Source organism: Centroberyx gerrardi, chromosome 24, assembly GCF_048128805.1.
Source record: "Centroberyx gerrardi isolate f3 chromosome 24, fCenGer3.hap1.cur.20231027, whole genome shotgun sequence".
NCBI lineage: Eukaryota > Metazoa > Chordata > Actinopteri > Beryciformes > Berycidae > Centroberyx > Centroberyx gerrardi.
In genome coordinates this window covers 8,154,645-8,165,896 of record NC_136020.1, presented here as the reverse complement: position 1 = coordinate 8,165,896, position 11,252 = coordinate 8,154,645, and positions in this window count along the sequence as shown.

Sequence of the window (11,252 nt, the reverse complement as noted above, 5' to 3'; positions counted from 1 at the left end):
GCAACTCTAAATCTCACTCTAACTGGTAGCAAGTAGAGATACTAAAAGTGGGGATATATGGCACCAATTAAAACCCTCGCTGCTGCATTCTTAATGAGCTGGAGACATGAGAGCCACTTTGTCTGAGGAAGGAGGAGAGGGAGGAGATGAGATAAAAGCGCAGACAACCTTCTCTAAATCTGCAGAGGATAAAAACGACTTGATGTTTGATATGTTTCTCAATTGCCTTTACCTGTTCTTTGAAACTCAAGTCACTTGGGGGTCAAAATTCGCCCCCGAAGTTTCTGGCCACCGGCTTCATGCTGGAGGACAGACTGCCAAGATCATTTAGAATAAAATCTTTCTCATCATCATCCAGCTGGTAATAAACGGCTGTAAAGGGAGAATTATTACTCTGGGCCAATCTTGTTTTGCACTATCTTGTGATACTGTTTGATGTGCCTTGGTAATTAGGTTACACACACACACACACACACACACACACACACACACACACACACACACACACAGACACACACCCTCCACCTCTACCCATCGCTCATCTGTCACAAGCTAAATCCACACCATTTTATACATACTGATGACTGAATTGAGATGAATTCCTTTACCCCTGCCATCGGAAGCTCCAAGCTCAATTTTCTTCTTTCATTAACCTGGAAAATAAATATTCCTGACATTGCACTCGGAGGCAAACTACTCATTTGTCAGGCTCGGAATATTTTATTTTGTTTTTACACCAATCTAGCATCTACCAGCTAGAAGAGGTGTGTGGGGAGCGTGACTTATTCTCCTGAAGCAGGAGAACACAGTCATGATGAATTGAAATTGATCGTTTTTTCTTGTTTGATGGTGCAATCAAGGTAGTGCTCTTGGTAGTTGGGAGCCAAGTGGGTCAGGTTTAGTGTTCGAGCAGTGGGCCTCTAGAGGGCCCCTATAACACTCCAAGAGACAAGAAATAACAGAGGAAATGGTAGACTTTATGCAATCTTGACCCTAGCTATCTACACTGCAAAAAAATATCCATCTTTATCATTTAATATAGTCTTAAGATCTCATTTTTCTAAAAGCAATGCAAATTAACTTTTTAATTTTCTTGAATCAAGTGTTATTTTCGTTCTCTTTTTCTGCCTTGCTTCAAAATACTGACACTTGTGTCTAAAAAATTACTGTCAAACTGCATTGGAAACAAGTGGAATAATCTCACCCAATTATTGCAGCCAACAGTAATAGGATACAGCATTGAAATAAAACATAAAAAAAGAATAGAGTCAGTGGGGGGCATTTAAAGATAACAGAACCAATGATTACAACAGTGGAATGTATTAAGTAGAATTACATGAATGGAAACAGCAGTAATGTAGGAGGGTGTGCAAAATAACAGACTGAGATAAAGAAAAAATGAATTGGAATATGCATGATATGCAAATATATCAAACATTTTACATATATGCCGGATTAAATAAGTAATTTGCACTTGTGAATAATGCAAATAGGCATCAAGAGCTTGTGTACATCAACCATCTACAAATACTTCTAAATCTCAGGCTGCCTCTTCCCTCGCCTCCCCAGGAGAAACAGCCAGCGGTTCATCCGAGCGAGGCGCGGCTCTGTAATCCACAGAGATTATGGAGAGTCACAGAGAGAATCAGTATCAGAGCCGCGGCTCAATCCGACTTTGGAGTGGCCTGCGCTGATAGGATTGGATGAACGATCCTCATCCCGGGCCACGAGGAGAGGTGGAACTTTGCAACGCTATCGTCTCCGTATCCATTTTTCTTCCATCTCCCACCCTGCTCACCCCTGCTCTTGAAAACTCTTTGTCCCTCTCTGAAACTCATTACTGATCTTTATCGTGGTCGCGTGGTCGCGTGGTCTCGCTCCCAGCTACTGTAGTTCACACTGGGCTCATTCTTACATTGGAAGATTATAGAGTATATGAACCATTCTTTTCATACCCAATGTGCATGAAGTTAGGAAGTGTAGAGGTTTAGCAGGGAGTTCTTTAGCAGGGAATGTAAACTTTTACTTATCCAGGAAAGGTTTTGTTGAGCACATATGATCTTTTCTATACATTTACACTCCTTCACACCTAGGAGCTGCACAGTATCACCACACTGGAGCAGTTTAGGGGTTAAGCACCTTGCTCAAGAGCGCCTCCATGGTAGTTGCTGCAGGAGGGGAGAGCGTTCATCCACTCATTCCCAATCCCCACCCGGTCCTGGGTTTCAAACTGGCAACCTCCACCCCTCACTCACCCCATATTACTTTCTGCTGCAGAAAGAGAGCAGAGAGGCACTGCAGTGTCTAAATTGCTTCCAGAGGGCAATCCATATTATTTACACAAGTTGCTCCCACTTATCACAAAGTCATTACAGCCTAAGGCGGATTATAAAATGAAGCATTACCCAAACAACAAAGTGTGTGTTCTGAGTGCAGGGAGCAGCAAACTGGTCTCGCTGCGCATTAGTGTGAGTTTGGCATGTCATTGACTTCTGTTGTGTGTTTGTGTGTCAGATAATGGGCGAGTGTGTGAGCGAGCTCCTCCGATGAGGAGAACGCATGTTCTCTTCTCGCTCCGCTGAAGCATGAAAAACACTGTCAACTAGCAGGCTGGCAGCTAAACCAACACACACTGTCGGCCAGACGGAGGTTTTAACCTCTTCCTCCCTAAGACACGACCTCTAAGTACTGGAAACTCAGCAGAGGAAATCAATTCACTCTGTGTCTGTTCTGCTGTAAGATCTGTGCTGCTGGATGTTAAACCTGTTGCCTTTAAGGTTTGAACATGGGCACTGGGCATCCTCGAGTTTGAAATTGACTGATGCCCAAACGCTGCCTCCCAAACTTATTCTCTTCAAAGCCGAAAAACAGACAGACTCCCAGAATCCTATAAATTAATGATTCAAAGGCTAACAAGAGGAAGTTTCAGGGGATTGATGTGTTTTCTGCTCCGGTAGAAATTCCTCCAGCGCCTCCAGAGGAGCGAAGCAGCCATGCTGCCATCTGCTGGTGGAAAAGTCCAGTGGAGTGCCAGGAAGGAACTTGTGATGCAGAGTGACCCCCTGTGACTGCTTCTGTAATCTGTAGCAGGGGGAGAAACAAACACACACAACACAGCGAAAACCAATAAGTAGGAGTTGCACACACACACACACACACACACACACACACACACACACACACACGCACATAAATTCACAGACACACGGCAGTGGTTTAGAGATTAGATAAGTGGGCTTTTGACCTGAAGATTGCCGGTTTGAATCCACACACACACACACACACACACACATACATACACACCTGCTGATGTGCCCTTGAGCAAGGCACCGAACCCCCAGCTGCCCATGTGGAGCTGCCAGGTGTGAGTGTGTGTGTGTGTGTGTGTGACTGTATAAATATTAGCTGGGAGCTTCAAATTCACCGCTCACTGATATTCTTCCATTTCACTGTATAAATATGAAACAGGACGTTGCTGGAAAAGATCATGCGAACTCAGTCAGCTTTCCCTGGATAAACAAAGGTTAGAAACACACATACACACACACACACACACACACACACGCACACACTACAGTACACATAGAATTCATCATTGACATGGTGAAGGGCTGCAGGCCGTAGCTGAGTGACTGCCATATCGATCCAGAAGCTTCTCCTCACCTCTGCCTGCGATTCACGCCTTAGTTAGTTTCTCCTATTGATCCCTAACCTCCTCACAGCGTCCCGGTGATCGACCTATCAGCCGACTGATTGAAGATACATTTCACAGCCATATCACCGCCCCGGGCCGGCCACAGCTTAATCCACTTATGCCTCCCTAATTACTGGCGTGCGTCAGAAAATGGGACGTAGCAGAATTTAATTCCTGTTTCCTCAGATGTGCACAGCGCGGCAAAATAACTAATAACTCAGGCCCGCAAACCCCGCCCCCACCCACAAAACCTGTGATATGACTTGCAATGAGTTTCTCTGTCTGACAAGATTCAAGGGCGATCGTTCGGGAGTGGGAGGCGGCGGTTTTGATTATGCTACAGCAGGCATGATCCCCCTCTGTGGGCAAACAGCGGGGCGTTGCGGGGAGGGAGGGAGGGAGGGAGGGAGGGAGGGAGGGAGGGGGGAGTAAAACAAACATACCCCACAGCACAGATCGATGGCTTATGCTGCAGCTTATCTGACATCCTCACACACACAGACAGACAGACACAGAGAGAGAGAGAGAGAGAGAGAGAGAGATATAGCAGGCAGTCAGAAGCAAACTCTATTTCCCACTCCTCACTTATTCAATCAGTCACTTAGTCTCTCACTCGCTGTGTCTCACACACATTCGGCCCTCGCTGGGTGGAACCACACTGCTGCTGCACAGCGGGACGAGAGCCACAGATGACATATTGATTTCAGAATATTGACTCGCTGATTTCGTTTCACGGGCTGACCCCGCTTATACGGGCAAAACCGCTCGTCCAAACCCGAGGACCCACTGAGGGGGTTTCTGGGAAAAATCTAGCAGCTTAAATGGTGGAACATCAAAAAACAGTGTTCTACTTCAAGGGGACATCTGTTCGTTTCCCCTGCCTCTTTTCTCTGCTCTGAAGCACGCTGAGCCTCGGAAAACGCGATTGGCCGGGGCCTGCTTTCACTGTGATGAAATGATACTGTGGGAAAGCAGGTGGAGTGGGCTTCGAGAACACACACACACACACACACACACACAGACGCATCCTCTGATGGATGCCAACCACACATGTCCTTGGTTGATGTGCTGTTTCCACAGCAACACGGGGTCTTTATCGTCATCACACGGAGAGCCGGGTAATGCCAGCAGGCTTTAAATAGCCATCAGCAGATTACCACAGCTGCACTCCACCCTGACCCTGTACATGATTAGGCCAACCTCCAAGAACCCAGATCACCTTCATCGGGTCCAAAACATCCTCTTCAGTCTCCTCATATGTGGAAGAAGAGGATTTCAACCTGCAGGAATGAGTAAACAAAGCAGAAAGTCTATAAAGGATGATGAATCAATGCTCTGTTTTCCAGGAAAGGGAGTTTAATGGAACTTTGTATTAGTCACTGGCAGGATGAAAAACTGCAGTTATAGTGGGGTTTAGTAGCCTAATTTTCATTAGTGAAGGTGATGGGAGTGTAGATATGCTGAATTAGTTTTCTCAAGAGGATATGAATAATAAACTGATACCTGTTATCATTATGTTATCCGGACTGTTATGCCATTCCTCCCCTAACCATATGATGGATTGCAAGGCAAAATACCAAGAGTAGGATGTCATAAGCATCACAAACATTCACCAAATTCACTAAAAAAGGGGCTTTTTTCAAACAAGTTTCCGCTTCAGTAGTCATTTTTATGTAAGGGTTTGAGTCATATTCCCTAATTGTGAGTTCTCTCCCTCCCACATGGGACGAAGCAACGCTACAGGTTAATTGCTCGGCAGAGCGTTTAGCCGGCCTGTTTTGGAGCCATCATCTTTTTGTTCTTTATTTTTTGGTGAAACGCTGGATGGCAGCTGTTTGAGGATTAATTTTGCGCTCACACCATAAGGCTTCCAAATTCCAAAAATCCACTTTTTGAAGTCGTTTTCCTCCTCAGACCTTCGCCCGGATGCAGAGGAAAACATCTAAAACAAGACGAGCCCGAATACATTTTACACACCTCATCAGGTTCTATAAATAGCTTACTTCCCTCTTCAAAAACAAAAACAAAAACAAAAAAGCCTCAGAAATTATTCCAGGTAAGGTTATGGTGTCAAGTGTGTTAATGAGGTTTTACGGCTCTTCCAGTCAAATAACACACTTGCAACTCAGACTATTTATACCAGCATCGTTTGCAGTTTGATTAGACATCCTTCAAATGGCTTTTGCAGAATTTTCTTTTTATGCAGACCCATGACACTTTCTTCTTTTTTCCCCTTGGTTAGCTTTCTCCTGTTTTGACCCTGCTTAGTGTCTGAGTACCAAGTATCTCTCAAGTGTGTGTGTGTGTGTATGTGTGTGTATGTGTTTTTCAGGTGTATAAATGAATCTGATCTTTACCTCCTTTGAAACTGAAACATAATGGCTCGTCTTTTGGGTCAATTTCCAACCTTTTCTGGGCTCACAGGATCGTAAAAATGCTTTCGACTCAGAAAAAAAGAATTGCTGTAATCTAGAAAATGTCAGAATTCAGAGGAAACGACTGGGTGTTTGATGAAGATGGATGAATAATTTAGGGACAACAGATAAGATTAACTCTGAACAAGGGAAACAGATTTGCGAAGAATGACAAGTTCGTTTGTTTTTTTGCTGTATGGGACAGACATAGGCACACACACACATACAAACCCCCACGGACACATATAATCTCTGCTACACTGTTTAGTCACAGATGAGATTATCTGTGAGTGGTGGGTGGGGGTTGAGTCACGGTTGCGGGAAACATCAATCGGAGATGTGTCAACATTGAGGTGTTACATCACTGGTTGCAGAGATGCGTCTTCCGGCAATTGCGAATGTAGGAGGTCACCATAGTGCAATCCAACAGAATGTGAACGCCCCCATGATGTCGCTACAGTTGTGATGTTATTGCTCAGGGAGACTGCACTAATTGGGAGCCACAGTGTGACGTCGTAATTTGCACAGATGCAGTGCAGCAGGACGATCTCTAGAGGGAGCTATGAGGAAGGAAGCCATTGTTGAGTCTGGTGCTGCATGAGCCAGAAATATGACACAGCGTCCATTACCAAACTGTTACACATTAGATTTAGGACAGAACACTAGCCAACCCTGCTGTACTCCCCTTTCTATACACTCCATACATATCCATCTCAATTCATTCAAGTCATATAGTCTCATATTCAGTCCTATAATCTTTTTTTCTTCTAAAAACAAGTGAAGAACTCCGCCCAAGTGAGGAAATTCCCACTTGTTTCCAGTGTAGTTTCACTTGTTTGAGGGATTTTCTAGAAGTGGAAGTATCTGAAAACAAGGCAGAATGTACATGGCTCACTTCACTTGTAGGTAAAACAACGCTTGAGCCAAGAAAGTTTTTGAAACGAGTTCATTTGCATTGGAAACAAGTGAAATGATCTGATCCCTTTGGCAGGACTTCCCCCTTGTTCTCAGAGAGGAGCGATGTGAAGCCTCGGAGGCAGATTACATGACTGGTTAAGATGGGTGTTTTTGCAGTGCAGCCTGCTAATGTGCTGTGGCACCACATAAAGCCATTAAGTGGACAGCGGGCATGGTGCATTCACTCTGGCACTGTTTACTGTTGACAGTCAGCGCCCCCCCACCACCCCACCCCACCCCTCCTCCTCCCTCCCCTCCTCCCTCCCAGACCACAGACTGCTTCGGCCCGACGCCCCTGACAGCAATTTCCGGATACAGAGCTGAGGCAGTGTGCGTGCGTGTGTGTGTGTGTGGGTGGGGTGGGGTGATGGGTGTTGGGTGTGTGGGCGTGCGGGTGGGCAATCATAGAGTGATGAATAATTAAACCCAATTTTCTGGCACAACACAGATGTGGCAACTAAAATGTTACAGAAAGACAGAGAGAAAGAGAGAGAGGCTGATAATTACGGTTCCTATTGATTTTGTGCTTTGCCTAGGAGATTTTTTCCCTTTGTAATTAGGCATTGGATTCCAGTGGAAGTGCCTCTAAATGACCAATTACTGGATTAAATATAGATGAGTGCTGGCCTGAACCTTGCATGCCCCTCCCCCCCACTTCCCCATTCCATTAACAACTATATCTCTTTATGCCCCACATCACGAGCTGATGAATACAGATGACAACATGTATTCAGCTGAAAGCACCGGCGCTGCCATTAGCATATATCTACTGTACGTAGATGCATTTATGCACATTTGAGTGGGTGCCTCTGTTCCACTGACCCGGTGCAGGTGGACAGAGCGGATAACGCTGCGAGAAGGCGTCGCCACGCTGGAGTGACGATTGGCATGCAAATGAATGGAGGTTTGCGTGTTTGTCCCGATTGTGAAAAAGTAGGACAAAACAATAATTTGTGCCGTGATCCTGCGAAGGAGTGATTCATTCACAGGGAAAAGCAGCAGAAGCCTGCCCACGGACAGACTGAGTCAGCGGGGGGAGGGTGTGTGTGTGTGTGTGTGTGTGTGTTGGGGGGGGGGGGAGACAGCAGAGACAGCAGAGTCGCATAGGAACATGACAGGAATTATCTTAACTCTGATGTGGACAAGGCCTGCATCCCTCTGCAATGAACACAAAGGCCACTGACCTTGTTTGGCTCAAAAAACTCTACTACTATTATTACTCATTTCAAAACGTATCACTCCCCGAGAGCAGGAATATGTTACACTACTCTTTATATTACTTTTCCGTTACACGCACATCCTCTCTTACCTTCATAAATCAGAATAACTCAGTACTTCTCCGTAATTTGAAAATGAAATAGTACAGTTACACTCCTCAGTACCGGGGGGGAAATGTGTCACTACTGTAACTGGAGTCGTCGGCCATACTGGTGGAAGCTCATGTGACTGGCTGGACCACTGGTGCTCCTCAGCAGTGGGCACACAGGAATGTTAAGAGGGTGGAAATGGGCTGTTTAATCCCAAACAGTCCTCATCAAAGCCCGCAGTGCTGCTCTCACTGGACTATTGTTCAGACTGTGGAGGGAGGAGAGAGAGAGAGAGAGAGAGAGGGGGAGAGAGAGAGGGAGAGAGAGCTTTGAAACTCAACTCCGAACTCAGTTGGGCCTTTACTAGTTATTAAACAAGGCTTGTGTGAGGACAGGCTTCATTTCATATAAACATACAACACAGGCATACACAATTACACACACACACACACACACACACACACACACATACATGAACTGCCTACCGAACTATAGTGCAGAAAGGAATTCTTTGAGACAGAATCCACACTGAATTTAACACGGGCAGCAGCAGGATCAGAGAAACCAAGGACGAGGCAGAACAAATTAGAGCGCTGGAAGGAATTAAACTAATCACATGGATAAAAACGGAATAATCGAGCACAGACAAGAAAGAGAAACGTATCAATTGAACGGAGCCGAGCGGAGCCCATGCCAGCTGCGGGACATTTTTAGTCCTAAGCACTTTTTTATTTCACCGACAGCACTTTCTTTCTGCTTTCTGCTCAACCTACCGCATTGATAGAGCCCTGAAATAACATGCCTATTCCTGACAAACAGCCTCTCTAAAGGCCACGGACGACTGGCGTCATTCTTTGATTGCCCTGAGAGCGCTGAGATTGCCACTTGACAAAGACACAATGTTCCCTATGAAATACCTCGACCCTGTCTCGCCCCCCCTCCCCACCCAGCACCCACCCAGCACCCACCCGGACACCTAGAAACATCAGGAGCTATTTATAACAACTTCATCCCCTCCGCTGAAGGCAACGCCAGTCTAAAAGAATATCTCTCTGTTTCCTTCTCCCTCCTCTCGCTTCCTCGCTCACTGTTGCCATGGAGCCCGGAATCAATGACATCACGGGGAGGTGTACGTGTGTGTGTGTGTGTGTGTGTGAGTGTGTGTGTGTGTGGAGATAAAAGCTGGATTCTGCGGACTGAAAGAACACGGCCAACAAAGATCAGGTGACGAGCAGGAGCGGAGACAGCAGGCATCCAGCTGGAGCGCACAACATCACACACATACACACACACACACACATACACACACACTCATGCACATACACACACACACAGACAACACATTTAAGCATAGCCTGTACATGGCAAACAGACGTAAACACATCCAGCTCGTACAGCCCGCAAACCACCCACCCACCCACACACACACACACACACACACACACAATCTGTCAAGCACTCTCACACACAAAATGCATGAAAAAGCTAATTGGGTTAATGATGATGACTGAAGTTGCCTTTCAAAAATGGCTCCTCTAAATGTTATGTCATGAGATAAATATCCGTGCACAACATCAAACAGAATTCTGATTGGTAATTACACAGGGCAGATAATAATAATAAAAAAAAAGTGTTTCAAATGCCTCTAGGCTTGGTCACACCAGGTTCAGCCGTGACGACTTACACAACTCTCCACAGATGAAAGACGGGAAATTACGCAGAGTGTCTTGAACATGCGTCTTGCATATCAGTGAGGAGGAGGAGGAGGCCTGTTGAACCTGGTGGCCTCGCACTGCTAATTTGCCCTAACGTGTACTGCAGAAAATAGCAACTGGGTTGAAGTGCAAGAGCGAAGGATAAGGCGAGAAGAGAGAAAAAAAAAAAGTTTGCTGGACCATAAAATAACCTACATGCATGCCGGTGCCAGAGCCGGCATGCCAACACATTACATGATTTGCCTGCTTTGATGTCCTGCTGTGCTTTTCTGTACGTCTACTGTAGGCCTATGTATGAATGAGCTTCTGTGTGCCTATAAGTGTGTGTGTGTGTGCGCAGTGGAAACATGTGCAGCATGTGCAGAAAGTGTGTCTAGTTCAGTGTTACAATGCGTCCTGTCCAACATGGCTGCAGAGCTGATAAGCCTGTCTTATCTCTGTTGCCAACTGCTGCCCCCAGAGAAACCAGCTGAGGGGAAAGCAGACAGTAAACACAGCAGTGGAACAACACGGAAATAATGCCTCTATTGTTCCATCTCTTTACACCCTCTTTCTCTCTCTCTCTCTCTCACACACACACACTTCAAACGTTCCCCACCCTCTGCTCAGTGCAGAGAGAAACCTCAACAGTGTCGCTCGTGTTGCTTTTACACTGCAACATCATGGCCGCCCCCGTTCACTCTGTCTTATTTTCCCTCTCTTCTCTCATCTTTGAAGGTGCTAAAAATACGGCATAAACACCCCTCCACTGCCCCAACACACACACACACACACACACCCAACTCCAATTGGCAGCACCCATGGGAGCCAAATCCCCCCAGCCCAGCTTCACATAAATACAGCATAACACTCTTCTTCTCCTCTTTTGTCTCTCTCACTCTCTTTCCACCTCTCTGCCAAATCGTAATAGCAGCTCAAACATGTAAATGTCAGGATATATAACACTGCCTCACAGGTGCTTGCCAGCACACACACACGCACACACACACTGATGCAAATCAGCGCGTTCGTGTGTGTGTCCAAATACATGCAAAGTGTTTATGGCGCCCCAAATCGCTTAACACGCAACTCTTAAAGGCATCCCTCGAGTCAAATGACGTATTGTTACAAGGGAGGCCGTCACTGATGGTATGAGCAGTTAATGTCATTGCATTGCACATTTACA